We start from the raw sequence: 16,082 nt of genomic DNA, 5'->3' as shown, positions 1-16,082 counted from the left end.
GTAAACAGAGCTTGAAGTTATAATATAGGTGAAACCTTACTCTCATAACTGCATGAATGACCCAGTAGGAATCCTTTCGTTATTTTGTTATTTTATTTCAAGTTGAATACAAATCATTTTAGGAAACATTTTGGAAAATAGCAATATTTTCTACATTCTCAATATTAGTTATGAAACACATAAACATTATAAGAATTAAAACAATAGAACATTCCTCACTAAGCATTGCCACGCTTAAATTAAAGTTTCTTGTTTAGTTTTTTTACTTTGAATGAAACTTCTATACTTCCTGCCCCGACGTATAGGATCAGTGTTTAGGGTTCAGTTGCAGGTACTCTTCCTGCACTCAAATGTGACTTAATTGGGTAATGCCAATATTTACAGCTATTTAAAATTAAAGGGATCTTGTTTTCTTTAATTGTAGTCATGAATTTATCATGGCTTCTGAATTAGTTATGGTCAGCAGTGGCGAATATTTAATTTATTGGAACGTTATTTGCTGACGGCATCTGATTTATTACCCCCCCCCTTTTTTTCTCCAAAGTCCCTTGATTGTTGGCAGCCTCCATGACATTTTAACTTTTGAGGGGGTAGTAGAGTCTTTGTTAGTAAATCCATTAATATATAAATGATGAAACCTTTACCTGCTCCCAGTTGCTTTGGCTTTCATGTTGTTGTTGTGTTGTTGTTTGGATCGTAATCAGGTATTAATGCCATTCTGTCTGAACTCAAAGATGGCAGGCTGCCTGGTAATTCATATGCTTGTTCTCTGATGGCATCTGTCGAAGTGTGCTCTCTGCATATTGGTACATACCCTATGGGAAATTTCAATCCAGCCTCAGACTGAGTGGGATGTAAGCAATTTCTTAACTGGGACACTTGCGCAAAAACAGAAAGAACAGAGAGAGACGGTTAAAGGGGGGAGAGAATAAGTTTGAGGCCAATTCTACTGTGACAAGCAGTGACAGAGTGGAGAGGGTTCAGTGTACTGCCTGGCTTTATTAATTTGGGACATATGTGCCACACAAACAAAAGTTAGAGCATGAGAAGAAAAGAAAATGATTTTGATGGAAGATTTTTCATAATAGCCTGATTAGTGCAAGACTTCCTCTGAAATCAATATAATATTAACAGACGATCTTAATTAGGAGGAGGAAAATGTTGTCGAAGCGGGGTGATGATATCTGATGAAAACAGCCTGTGGAGAAGTCTGTGTTCCCAAGAAGAATTTGGCTATTTTAGACTTCCTTTTTAAAAAAATTGTTTTTACTCAGGCCTCGACTTTTTCCAAAGGTGTACCCTTGATGCTAACTGACAGGACGTTATCTGTTGTACAGCCTCACCATGATAAGACTGCAGAAAGAGCTAATTCTAGGCTCTTGGAGCTCTCAGCCGATTATCTTGAAGACTGTTCCTTACCACCATAGGTCACAAATATTGAACCGTGAGAACGATCAGTATTTTCTGCTGTAACATTTTTTCCTGTGTTTTCTGATTTCATTTGAGATCTACGTGTTGCTTGAGTTACAATAACAGGTTTTAATCTGAAAACATGCCATTGCTGTTTAACACTTGCCTGTTAGCTGAAAAGAAAAGTTATTTTGACATCACAGAGTTTATCCACAGACTTAAACTTAAACGCTCTTGAACTCCACCACTTCCAAAAGATGACTCAGTCTTACCAGCATTTGCACGGCAATGGGGGAGATGAGGATGTTCAGTAAAGGGGAAGTTTGATGCCAATTTAAACATCATTGGGAATATAAATGACAGAAGATGAACATAGCAGTAATGGCACTATTTATAATATTTTAAAAGTTAATTTAGCTTGCAAGAAATAGCAATACAATTTTAGTACCAATTTTAAAGATCCAGCACCCTGTTTCCAAAGTTTATCATGAACTTAGTGTGTTGGGTCTCAATTTTACCCTAAATAATACCAAAAACATTGTAATGCCTGTTGGAGTCAGACTTCATGCTGCCATCACTGTGGTCATAGCCTGTAGTTTCATATCATTTTAGTGGACGCTTCAAAGATAAACAAGCTACACTGCAATGTTACCTTTAAAAAGCAATGGTGAAGTTCAGTTCTGACATACTTAATGGTCATGGGCCCAAAAAAATAAGTAGAACTAGGAAACTGAATGCTTGTTTGTTGTCACACACAGCAGGACATTGTTTGTTCAATCTTTATTTTCTTTAGCAAAATCTTGTGACTGATACAGTAAAAACAATGAAGTGTGATTCATATTCTCAATTGTTTTTATAATATGCAGACCAGATGTATTCACATGCTTTACACAGAGCTTTCAGAGGACAGGGCTGCTGATAGTGGAGTCTTTTACATTGCACTTACAGCCGGGCACATTCCTACTTACAATCTGGCTCTTGTCGGACAGACCCTAAACGCGCTGATAAACGCAAGAGTCTGAGCCCATTGCACTTTGCTTTCCCTATCAGAAAGCCTCTGAGTGCATGCTTAAAATGTCTAGGAAATAATTATAACTCCATGCCTGTCAGACCAACAAACAGGACTGTTTGGGATGTTTCTGTGGTGCTTTTTAAACATTGAAATCTCTGTGTATATCCTGCATAAACTACAAATTAGTATGACGATTTTGTGTTGCAAGTCTCACCAAAACACAAACTGCCACTGGAGCCGAACATTTTGCAGTCTTTATTTCAGGTAGATTAAGTTTGAAAAAACATCTGGGGACAATTTGAACACGGCATGCTACTCGTAAACACAGCTGTGAAAACCAAGTGGCCAAAAACTGAAGATAACAAACCTGCGTCGAAAGAGAGTGATGGGGTTTCCTTGAACTTCCAGATGTTGCTCTGTTTGAGCCAGTTACCTGATAAAAATCTAATATCAGGCCACAATTGTATTACACATTATAACTGCATCCGGATTGGCCAGAGCAGTGTTGTTCAGGAAATGAGTGTGTGAGAAAAGAAAACATTGTGGAGATTGACCATAACTTTGGATACAATTTCTCACAAAATTAAAATGCTGTCTTTTGTAAAATTATAATGTGTGCAGCATGTAATGTCAGTTTATCTATAGTTGCCCTCCTCTCTGCCAAACAATCTGCATGCTTTCCTGCCAGTCTGTTCCCAACTGTCCATCATATCCAGTTTCTCTTTTATTGGGACCAACCTCCAGCCTGACCCCCTTCTCCCTGCAGAACACTTAATCCCTCCGCTTATTTCCCTTGATTGCTTACAGTGTTGTTTTCTGCTTTGATGTGGGCCTGTTGTATTGCTCTCTGAGACTGCATTAGGAAACTAAGGAATACAATGGTTTTGCTTTGTTTGCATAGTTAATAAAGCAAATAAATTGGGATTTGCCGTTGAATGAAGGCGATCCATTGAATAATAAATCAGAAATCACCTAAAACAACTTTTGTTTTTGACCTCAAATCTTAAAATTAAATACCACGTTACTTTTCTACTGAAACACAGCTGACACTGCGTGGTTACTGTCACTTTTTTGTTTACATTGCACGTGAAGGCTGCATTAGCCAGTGAAACATAACAATGGGTTGAAGTAAAAGACAGAAATAGTATGAGTCAGGTCTCACTTTACACAAAGGTTTTCAGATTTCCATTTTAGTGTTATAATGAGTGAATAACAATCAGGGTTATTGCAACAAAGTCTATTCTTAACACTGCACATGTGAACACACACATGACCATTGTTTGGCTTGCAGCTGTCACAGTAGACAGACACAATTGAAAGCTGCACTGTATGGCTGTGGGCCTGTCGCTTGAAAAAGAAGCACATCAAAGTTTTAATGCTGCCAGAATTTAATATTCTTTTCATTGTTCATTGTTAATTGATATTCAATCAAATAACCCATCACTTGCTACAACAAACAAATACTGTCTGTGTACCAAAAGTCACTCCACGACACAGAGCCTTTTAGGGGTCCAATCGACACCTCTATGACCCACACTGTTGCTGGGTGACGTGTTCCTTTAATACAAAATATATTCGGGCCATCATTCATTTTGAGCAATACTATACTCACTATAGCACAACATGTGTATAAATCCACCTAAGAAAACAGTCCCCCAAAACACATTCATACTTCTGTTTGAGGGACAAGCTCTCTTAGATAGAATCGGAGGATGAAACCCTCTTTATTTGTCACATGCATGCACACAGCAGAGCACACACAGTGAAATTGGTCCTCTGCATTTAACCCATCCTAGTACTAGGAGCAGTGGGCAGCTATCGTGCAGCGCCCGGGGAGCAATGGGGAGGGGGGATTGGAGGTGTCCGGTGCCTTGCTCAAGGGCACCACAGCAGGGCCTAGGAGGTGAACTGGGACTTCTCCAAGTAGCAGTCCACTTTCCATATTTCAAGTCTGTTCGGGGACTTGAACCGGCGACCCTACGATTCCCAGTCCAAGCCCCTACTGACTGAGCCACTGCTGGACAAAGCAGAGAGAAGAGAAGCACTTGCACTTTTTGTCTTGTTCATTTTCTCCCATAAAATGACACTCCCATTTAACTAAACTGCAGGATATTCTCTTGGATTATGGTTCATTTTAACCATGTGGTTATAACGTTGCATATAAAAAATAAAGGAAAAAACAACAAAACTACTTGGTTCTGTAAGGCAACATAACTAAGCTACTTGGTTATTTAATAAAATATCCTGGTTTTCCGTCAATCACATATGTTTATGAAATTAGTTTTAGTTTTGGATTCTGCACCAGCTTTGAATACAACAACTTTGATAGTTGAAAAATAACTCCTGGCGGCTGTACTGTATGTGTCCTCTTTTTAAACATGTACTGTATGTCTTCAGCAGGGGCCAGTGGGCTCGACTGCCACAGACAAGTTCGATAAATCGAAGAGTTTTGATGGATAAAATATGAAAATGTCGGTTTTGGTCTTTTAATGGGATTTGTTGACAAGAATAAAACCTATACAATAATGTCAGCATGACCCTTTAACCCATTTTCATGAAGTGAAAACACCACAGTGAATACACAGAAAACACCAGAGTGAAAACACAGACTGCACTGTGATGACAATCAGTGTTTCCAAATGTTTATTGGCATCTCATGTCATCACGTTGTCAAACAGCTGCAGTGTTGCAGACTGCGGTTATCTCTCAAGACGTCCATGCATGATACATAGCCTTATGGCTTTTTTTAATTTAGTTTTTCCTCTGTGTTGATTAACAGACCACAGGGATTTGCTGGCCTCATCTGGCCCTTCGTACTGTATGACCTCCTTCTGGGTTATACACCTCAGCAGCATCTCCACATTATCGTTCCCGCCTGTCTTCATGAGTACGAGCCAAAGAAAAGGGGTTGTCAAAGGTTAGAGGGGAGAAGACTGACACTGACATCTGGCAGTTATTATGTCTCTGATTAGAGGCTGAGATATTGTGTGAGATGTGCCTTGAATGTGTATTTGTGTGTTTGTGATCTGTGTGAAAGGCACCTTGTAATCGTATCTTTTATTCTGCTAATAAATAAAGCCCTTTGCTTAGAGGAATGACATTTAGTTTTCATCATTTACAGTAGTCCTCAACACTATGATGATTGTTTTGATACCCAACTGTTAAACGAGTGAGCTAAAAAACAGTTAAATAAATAAAGCTAAAGAAATGCTAATCCCTTTGATGGCTTCACATGTCAAAATACACTAATTGGCTGTGATTGCTGTGATTCATGGGATATGCATACATAAGCACCACTTGGGATCAACTAGCCCGAAGGACTTAAATGACCTTTGACCTGTATAATGGGACCCTCATTCAGCCCTGAGGGTCAAAGGATACGTAGGGGCCCACCTGTGTAGACAATTAACACAGGAAGCTTGTGTTCAACTGAAACACAACACTGAAAAGATTGTTTTAATATTGAGCAGCAGATGATGGGAAAAGGATTTAGATATGTATTTGACGATTGAGCGGTAATACTTTATATTATGGTATTCTTCCAAATGTACTAATTTACATTTATATTTAATTTAATATGCCATTCTTGTACACTAAATGTTAATAATATCCTATTTTAATATTGTGTTAGCTGTAATTTAGCCCTTCAATAGTGTTTTATTTGTCAGATAGTTTACAGATGTGTATCTTCACGGTCAATTATATATTTTCACTCTTTTGGTTCTGTTTTATCTATTTTGAGATTTTTATATTGTATAATTGTTTATTTTCTACTCTTATTCTATTTCTTATTACGTGCAATACTTAGTTTAAATGCTGCTGCAACAAAAACATTTTCTAATGTTATGAAAGTTTATCTTATCTTATGTATTATCCAGACTTTTAATGTGCAAATACTGTTTTCTTCACTCTGTCCTCTCGTGGCCTCTGTGTCCATAATTTATTAGAGTTGGTTCTTATCTTCTTAACATATCACTGACGCAATCAGCTTAAGTGTAGAGTGAGTAATACGGACCGAGCCTCTCATATTGGCTGGTGTTTCCTGTGCTCGAAGATCAAAGCTGAGGAAAAGGGCACTGCCACGCATGCCAGGGCAGGGCTACTAAAAAACTTGCTTTTTGTTTGGAGATACGGGTTATTAACCGCAGCCTCCGTGTCATTATAATGTCATGTTCTTTTTCGCTGGGTGTGTTTCTCTTGAGAGATGTTTGTTGAGGTCACTGGGTTTATAAAGACTGATGATGGACAATTATACGAACTTAAAACCACACTCAAACATAGAATATTTTGAGCGAAAATATGAAGAAAATACTATTTCTCATGTCAAAACTGGACTTTACCAGTGATATTCACATGATACCGATATCATGGCATTTGGGGAAATTAGGCTGTTGCATGTGTAGCATGTTTACCTCTAAGATATCAGATTATCAACTAAAATGATGTGAAACAAAATGACCATAGTGAAGTTCAGTGTAAATTCAAAATGGTCTGACTGCAGGCTTGAGAAATCTTTTTGAATTGTGTATTATTGTTTCATCCACGCAAACAAGAATAAATACTGTAAGTCAGCCAATGCATCAACATTTAAATGACTCGCAAAGGTCATAAACTTTGTTCATGTCAAACCAGCTGGGTGCCAAAGGCTTCCTGAAAACCCTCAGCATGTCCAGACATCATCATCATCATCATTTCCTGTTCTTGTTTATACGAAACGTTTTTCATGAAGGGCTGCTTGTGTGAGTATCAGAAATGTGAAAGATTATCAGAAATATCTGTAAATGGTCGGAATTGTACACATTGCTATGCCAAGAAAAGCATACTGTAAGGTGATGTGAAATATTTCATTAGTCACCCAGCCATAGCTGATGTAGAATATACAGAATAGCCTGAAACTTAATCAAGTTATACTCACAAAACTTACATTTGAGATTATCTAACAACAATTTTGACCAAATTGAATCAGGGAAACTGTATATTAACTGCTTTAATTATTGTTTACTTTTGTATAATTACTATTTTATGTAAAATGAGTAATGGTGAAAGACACTAAAATTGAAAAAATGTGAGTCATAGAATCAGTCCAAGAACTGATCATTGGTTTGTGCTAAAAATCTCTCTTATCTTGTCTCCACTTATGTTTTGGGGAAATTGCACACACAAACACATTCTTAGAATAATTACATTTTCGGTTGCAATATTACAGTATATGGTAAAAGAAAAGATACCCTTGAGAGCTTTTCTGATTCTTGTAATTCTAAAACTGTATTTATCCCAAAAAGTATATTTGTCTTGTAACCAAGTGAAAAATACATGAATGTAGAAATACGATTTCACACAATAGATATTAAACATAATTAATTTCATGAAAAATATGTATATACATATGTTAGATATACAGCCCCGGAAAAAATTAAGAGACCACTTCAGCAATATCAGTTTCTCTTGATTTATTTTTTATAGGTACGTCTTTTGAGTTAAATGATTTTGTTTTTTCTTATTGTATTCTATAAACTACTGGCAATTTTTCTCTGTTTTGGAATTCAACACACACTGGCTGCCATACATGTAGATATAAAGATTTAAGAAAAATGTTTAGTGGTCTCTTAATTTTTTCCGCGGCTGTATATCTAACGTATGTATATACATATTTTTCATGAAATTAATTATGTTTAATATGTCTTATGTGAAACTGTATTCTACATTCATGTATTTTTCACTTGGTTACAAGACAAATATACTTTTTGGGATAAATACAGTTTTAGAATACAATATACACTCATATCGAGTGACAGCACTGCCTAAAACCTAAAGCACGTCTTCTCTATCATCGCCCACCAATTACTTTTTGAAAACTCATCATCAGACAGATTTAATCACTTACTGTTGGTCATTGGGTTATTATAATTGGTGGGACATCCTTTCATTACTGAATCAGACAGCCTATTTATTAGGTGGATAATATTGCAATCAGTACAAACATTATGTTTTATTTAATTTCATCATTTACAGTAACTGAAATACATTTAGCTGAGGAGGAGGAAAGAAAAACTGCAGTTATTCTGAACACTGAGCCTTAATTTACTTATTGTAGGATAACAAATAGACACTGTCAACCAGATTATTGAAATAATCCTTTGAAAACAAACCAATTATTGCATCCAGAGTACCTGGAAAAGCAGCTAGAGTATACTGTATAATAACTCTCTCTCCAAATCTGGTTAACAAATTGAGATTGCACTCCTTACTCATAATCTCGTAAATGTCTCATATTACATAGTCCTGTTAAAGACAATTTGATTATATCTATTTTGGTTGGACTAACAACATCAAAAAATCCATACACTGACTCCTGACTCTTATATTTTGGAACAACAACCCAGACATCATAAACAACACAAAGCCAGGAAGGATCAATGCCTTGGAAGTCCTTTCACCTCACCAATTTTGCCATATAAAACATGGTGTCATATATTTATTTATTGGTGAAACATGTTCAGGTGCACTGAGGCCATAGAGATCAGTGGAGCAGCATGAGAGACTTCCTGTGGTTTGGGACCCTCAGAGGAGAGTGGATTACATGTTTAGAAGTCTTGGATCACAGTAGAGCCTACAGCCATACCTCCACCTCCATCTGGTGTCGTAGCCGCAGCAGCGAGGCTAATGACCCCAGCCTACTGCCTCTGCTCTAATGGGCTAGTCATCAATATGTCTAACCTGAGGATGGACTTCAAGCTTTGCATCAGCAGGAGGTCCCCTTTTCAGAGTATTTTTCACATGAGATCATCATTAAATTGTGTTCATGGGGCTCAAACATCGTTACTTTACAGAGCTTTACTCTTAGGGTTACAGGGTTTGTTTATTGTCACTCTGCAACACAGAGCGGACAATGAAATACAATCACCTTTTTGCTAAAACACTAAACGGAACTATGTTTTATGATTAAGCTGCCCCCATCACCATAAATGTTTTTTTCTTCTTCCTGTTGGACTTCTCAGGACGTTCTCAGAATTTGACAAAATCTGACTAATTTGACAAACATATCAGAATCAGAATCAAGTTAATATCACTCATGTACTGAATTTAAATTAGTTTACATTTTGGATTTGACGGGTTTTGATCGTTCATAATAAAATGTCCTTTGTAGCAGGAGCCTCTTCCTTTCCTCGCATTTTCCGAGGTATTCCTCAGGGGTCGCCACCAGGTCCTCCATCATTTCTTTCATTACGTACTTGTTGCCTTTGGGATACATTATTTGCAAATTCAACTTACTTCTAGTATGCAGCCTTGTATTTTTTCCAGGTTTTTTTTAATGTTTTATGTCAGACATCAATACAACATAACATTTCTGAGCTTCCAAAATGCAACCCAGCAGCTCCAACCAAATCTTGACACTTTATCAAATATTGACCAACGCCCTGCCTTTCTTTTTGTCATTGAGCTTTCTTAAGATTGTCAGGTGGTCTGATACCGATACATATTTCTGCTAAGCTCTCAACCAACTCTCCCCAAATGTTAACACACAGAGGTAAAATAAACTTCTCAGTGATCTGAAAGTTACCCTATTAATGAAAAATAACTATGCAATTTGTGATTCTAACTGCATATTGTCTTCAGCTGAATTGTCAATAAGGAAGCTCTGTGCTCAGGTCTGTCAAAGGTGGCTGAGCGCAAATTAGAACAATACTGATGTAGGAGCATAAAGTATCAAAAAAGAAGAACCATTTGATATTTTCATCTTTCAGAAATATCAAGATTTGTTGTCAGCTTGTTGCAATTCTTGCAATATCTTCTTACAGGCATGAACTTTCTCACCCTCCGCTTATCTCAGACTATCATAAACAGGAATATCCTCTCTGCTCCACCCTCCTCCTTCCATGCCCCCCATGACGCACACAAAGAATAGGAAAAAGACACATTCAAGAGCTGCTCTTATCTCAGACTTTATTCTGTCCCATGAACATTGTCGTTGTGTGTTCCTTAATAAAACAGAAACAGAGCAAACATGAGAAGACATTTGATGACTTCTGTCATCTTGTGGATGCAAGGCCACCCACTGGGGGTCTCTTCAATCAAGGACTTGGGTTGCTGGTGATGTTAAGATGCAGGACTGAGATGAGTCTGTGTGCTCAACAATTGCACTGATGTCCATCAAAGTTCTCAAATCATTGTGCCTTTCTTTCCAGAGGACCCAATTCCCAGAGAGATATGCACTCTCATGAAACATGTCCAAGGAAAACAGCCACCCCTGACCTGCAAAGACTGTCAGTGTGGGCCTCTAAATCCTCCAGGGAGATCCCATGGGCCGAGTATGGGATGATTTAATTACACCCGGAGAAATGTGTGTGTGTGTGTGTCCATGTGTATCAGTGTGTATGTTTAGCAATGTTTTGCTTCCCTTACTTGGTTTTACTGTGTGTGTGTAGATCATGGCATCAGGGACTGTTTGAACCATGTTCTGCATTTCTTTCATGTGTCTTCTAATTTCCAATTGCTCCACTGAAATATTTGAAAGATGGGAATCTGTGAGAGAGTGTAGAAGTAAACAAATAGAGAGGACGTGTGTGCGACTGTGTTTTGGTGTCTGTGGTTGGCCGCTGGTTCGTGTTTACAGGACATAGAAATGTTTTTTAGAGACTGGGGACTCAGATGAGATCAGAGCTGGTTTTGATCTGGTTAAAATGTCGGCTCTTTACGAGTGCCGTGCCTCTTCTGTTTGCTCTCTAAATGGCCTCTACTCCGCTAAGAAGTATAAGACACAGATAGGAGAATAGGTGTGTTGAATTACATTTGATTAATACTAGGTAAGTCTTAAGACTGAATTAAATGATTTACACAAATACATGCAGGCTATCTCATGCTAATGGTATGCACAGTAACAAGGATTTTATATGCTGTCAAACCAGAAAAATGACTGCAAATTATTGTAATTATGAATCTTGGCAATGATAATTCAACTGCATAAAAGCTAAACAATCTTTTCCCACAAACACAACACTTATTACATGTTGTATTATGCAGTATCCTCTATGTTAATAATGAAGAATACCATTTTAAAAAGCCACTGGGACACTTTTGCTTCCAAAGTAGTCCCCTCACCACACTTTGTTCGGATGATCTCTTTTATCAACAAGACTCCTACAACAAAAAATATCAATATAAAAACTGTAAACAAGAAACAAAGGGGTGTACGATAAAAGAAAATAGGGGGGGGGGGGGGTTATGAAAACAAAACTAAAGTTAGTCTTGAAAGCAAACAACACACTTAGACATGGTTGAAAGAAAGCACACTGACCAGTCGGGAGAAAACAGGGTTTCTAGTGACTGTTATGATTTATTATACATGTGGTGAGTCCCTCAGCTTATAAAAATAAAAACAGACTGCTACAGGGTGACAGACATAGGTTGAAGAGCACAGACACTGATAAACCAGCAACTTGTCAAAGAAATGTCAGCAAATAAGTCTATTACATCCACCCATAGGCATAGGTCACCCTATCTTACTCTGAAAATGTGTTAACCTCTAGAGAACAGTGTATTGTACAGATAAGACCGTTCCACATACATGTTCTCAGCATCACATTTTCCCATAGTTTTTCTTTGTCCATTCTTGTTAACAAAATGCTGATTTAACTAAAACCTTATTACCTTTTTTTTTTTTTACTTCTGTTGTGCATAATCACAAGCATGTGAAAGCTACAATAGAACCTTCCATCCCACATATGGTAGCACTTAATTGGTTTAATGGCTTAAACGCTGGAACCGGTTCTTTCGCAGTTCGATTGCATAACTTGGTCAAAGAGATTCATAATAACAGATTTAGCAGGAAGAGAATGCTTAACAGCGGTTTGACTTATGCAAGGAAATTCAAATCTTAAAAAACGCTGCTTATTTGCTTTCTGAGAGGAAGCTATAAAACAGTCTGGGAAAAGGCCTGGTGTAAAATAGTTTTGGACCTGTTTTGCAAGTATTTAATTTGGTTTTGATTCATTTATTTAGTTAGTTACTAATGGCACTTTTTCAATCAAATATACACCAGTGTTTTTATTTGGAGTGGAACATTTATTGACTTTGTTGGGAAAATAATTCAGTTCAGAAAATAAAGTTAGCAGCTTTCTCACAGTCTGTGAGGATAATGTTGCATTGTAAAAGCTACACTGATTCTACTGCTTGTACCATCTGAAACACATTTCTCCTGCCATTCAGACTCCTTTAGGAAGAGGTTCAAATCTTAGTGCGTATCTTGTAGCAGCTGGACACTGCGTGTGTTTGCGTTACTCCTAAAACAACAACAAAAAGGGAAAAGGCTCCCTATTAGTCAGCCGAAACTTGAGTAATAAAAAAAAATCCTGGAGCGGTAGTAGAAGCAAGGGTGATCCTAAAATGCCCCATGTGCCTATGACTGTCTGGCAATTGATATTTGAACCCTTCCTTTGATGCTCTTCATCAGAGAGGAACAGCTGATGTGTGATGACACTTTAGAGAAGGCAGACACGTAATCATACAGCCAACAGTTGTCTGTGTGTTAAAGGACAAACATGTAAAAAGTATTTATAATCATGTCCATCGCCTTGTTTGTTAAAAGGACGTCATGGCAGTTGTAGTAACCATACTTTGGATGATCCGATCAGACATCTATTATAGCACTCTACAATTGATGTATTGTAAGGTTTTTGAAATGTCCTTGTGTTGTGCACTGTTACTGGCAATAAATAACTGGAGCAAAGACTTTGAGCAGAAATGGAGACCAGCTTTAGACATGCGTGAGAAATTTATAACCTCTCACAGGGTTCAGTGGGGTTTGGCTCTCTGCCTGGAAACGTCAAGCTCTGGATGATGTTCGGGCATTTTGATTTCTAATATGTGAAATGAGAGTTTTCTTTAAACAGTAACAAAACAAGTTAGAGAAGAGCGTTAGAGAAGTCATAATGCTTTAAATGTTTAACATTGCACCTAAATTATAAATATAATGAACTATTAGTGTTTAAATCAGTTGCTCGTAAACTTTTGATTTTTGACCCTCTAAAACAAAAGTCAAATGTTGTGTTTTTTTCTTTAACTATTTGAAGCGCAATAGGCCAGAACTATTTAGTAGTTCCAGTTTTTATTCTAGACTTTATTTTATCTTTCTGATTTAAAACATTTTTTTTTGTAGCCCCTCAGAACTGATGATCCCTGCACAGAAACCAATGGTGTTAATATTAGACATGTGAGGTCAAATTAATCCAGCTTCTCTCCATTATACAAAACCTTCTGCTAATAAGATTATAGCGTTCATGCTGTAATTGCTACCTGGTTTTATTTAACTTTGTTTGCCTTTACTCTTCCACTTTGTTGGGGGGACTTTTATAAACATGTTCAGAGATATTATCATGCTTTGGAACTGTAACTTGTGTCATAAAGGAGGGTAACATCTTTTGTCCGTTGCTGTGAATTATTGGTTGCTCAATATTTTCTAACTTTACACTTTCATGTTGATTGGGTGGATCATGGATATTTTTTCCACATTTAGCTTAATACTGTATTTTAAGGAAACCACCACTAGATGTCAGAGTTGCTTGGTTTTCAGGAATATCCAGCAGTGTAGTACCAAATCTTTACAGACCTTCTGCTAAACTGAGAAAAATACTTGTAAGGAAAGAAGTTTGTTCCAACAAAACTAATTTCTTCCTTTGTAAAGAGGATTTTCCCAAATCCCACTACATAAATGTTAATTAGATTTATTAGATGATGTACAGTTGATGTTAACACATTTCAACTACACTTTTGTAGGAAGTATACGCTGAAAAGACTGGAACATTGACTTTAATTCAATGTATTAGGTGAACAGATTTCACCTAACTATATTCAGTTAGTTGATAATAATAATAATAATAATAATAATAATAATAATAATAATAATAATAATAGATTCAATAGTTTATAGACCAATTACGCTTAACATGAGGTAAGGGCAGTCAAAAACCAAATAAAGTAGGGCAATAATAGCAATAATACTACAATATTATAAGGTTTAAATAAATAAAACATTTAATTAAAAATGATTTGCCGATTCAGAAACCTCATCATTTCACCTTGAAGCGGAATTGAAAAGCAGAATCCATAAAGAAAAGTAAAATAAAACAAGATGAAATCAAATTGCACACTGAAGTCCTGCCAAAAAATCCTTCAAAAAAAAAAGCTACCTTTAGCATTTCACTTTACTTCTGCACAGTCAGAACAAAAGCAGAGTATCAGCCCCCACATGATACTCTCCCTCCAGCCCCTCCTCCCCCCTTCCTGTCTCGCTTCTTCAATTTCTCTTCTGTCTAAATTTCTCTCAGTGTTCATCTCTCCATCTTTCCAATTCAAGTCAGACAGATGCCTCTCCGGAACTTCAGAGCTGTGGAGTGGAAGTGATGAAAGCCACAAGCCGGGTCCCACTGCAAGACCCCAGCTCCTCGTCTGCCAGCACAAACTCCCTCATTTAGAAGCACATCCTGGAACTGGGGCTGCTTTTTAATTAAAGCCTTGGTGGATTGGGCGAGACTTAGTAGAGGTTGCGGGGGAAACTTTAAAGTTGCACTTGACAGGTATATTTAAGTTCACCAAGTTTGACCAGATGGAGCATGTATATTGTATAAGTCTTTGAATATGGTGGTGGTGGGGTAGAAAGAAATATATCAAACAAGCAAAAAGAAGAAAAAAGATATCATGGAAGAGTGGGTGTTAGTTGAGGGATGCAGGAATGGGGGTGCGTATAGGGAGCCCAAAGCAACTAGCAGGGAGCAAGCAGTGCCACAGCCTTCTGGGTAAATGATAGATGTTTCTGCAAGGAGCATATCAGGATTTGATTCACTTAGAGCAGCAGTCGTTATCTGGCGTCAGATAAAATAAGACATTTGAAAGACTTAATTGTTAATATTCATCAATATGTCTAATTATGGATGGTAAGGTAAAAAATGCATCATGAGTTTCTCCGCAGATGACTGGATGTGATCCTCAGAGAAGACACATCTAACGTGTCTTTTTATGATTCATTTATCCAACTTCACTAATCAGCGGCATCACAACATTGGACAAACAAACACTGCTAAGTCAAGTGATCAAAAAGAACTCAGCATGCAGTATTGAACTGCCTCGGCAAAATCATCTTTGAGAGGCACAGACATTCAGGGGCTTTGCTTTGGAGAAAACCTTGTTACCCCCGCCCTCCCAATGCCATTTCTGTATGTTCTTCATCCAAAATGAAAAGTTTTCAAAGTGCGACAGTCTCTCAGCACTAACAATTTGTTTGAGGGAAATCATTGCTCAGGAATGCAGAAGTGCTATAAAGTATGTAAATGTCATGTTGTGATATACAGACTTTGAAATGCAGTATATTTAGCTGTGCACAATATTTCACTTTCAACAAAGAATGCTAAAGGATAAATGAAATCAAACATTGGACTTTCTTTTGCACACTTTTTTCTTGTGAGAACAGTAAGACTGAAGCGCTTTACAGTATATGTGCTCCCTCTAGTGAATAATTTGGGAAATGACAAACTGGACACCTCATTATGTGCTGGTCTGTCAGAGGCTATGTTGATTTAAAGAAAAAGACCCAACACACTCTCTTGCATCTATACTTGGTTCTCTTCATGCTGGGTTCCTATATAAAGTCATTTCTATATATTAAAAA

The sequence above is a fragment of the Eleginops maclovinus genome, chromosome 5 (assembly GCF_036324505.1).
Source record: "Eleginops maclovinus isolate JMC-PN-2008 ecotype Puerto Natales chromosome 5, JC_Emac_rtc_rv5, whole genome shotgun sequence".
NCBI lineage: Eukaryota > Metazoa > Chordata > Actinopteri > Perciformes > Eleginopidae > Eleginops > Eleginops maclovinus.
This window is presented reverse-complemented; position numbering follows the sequence as displayed.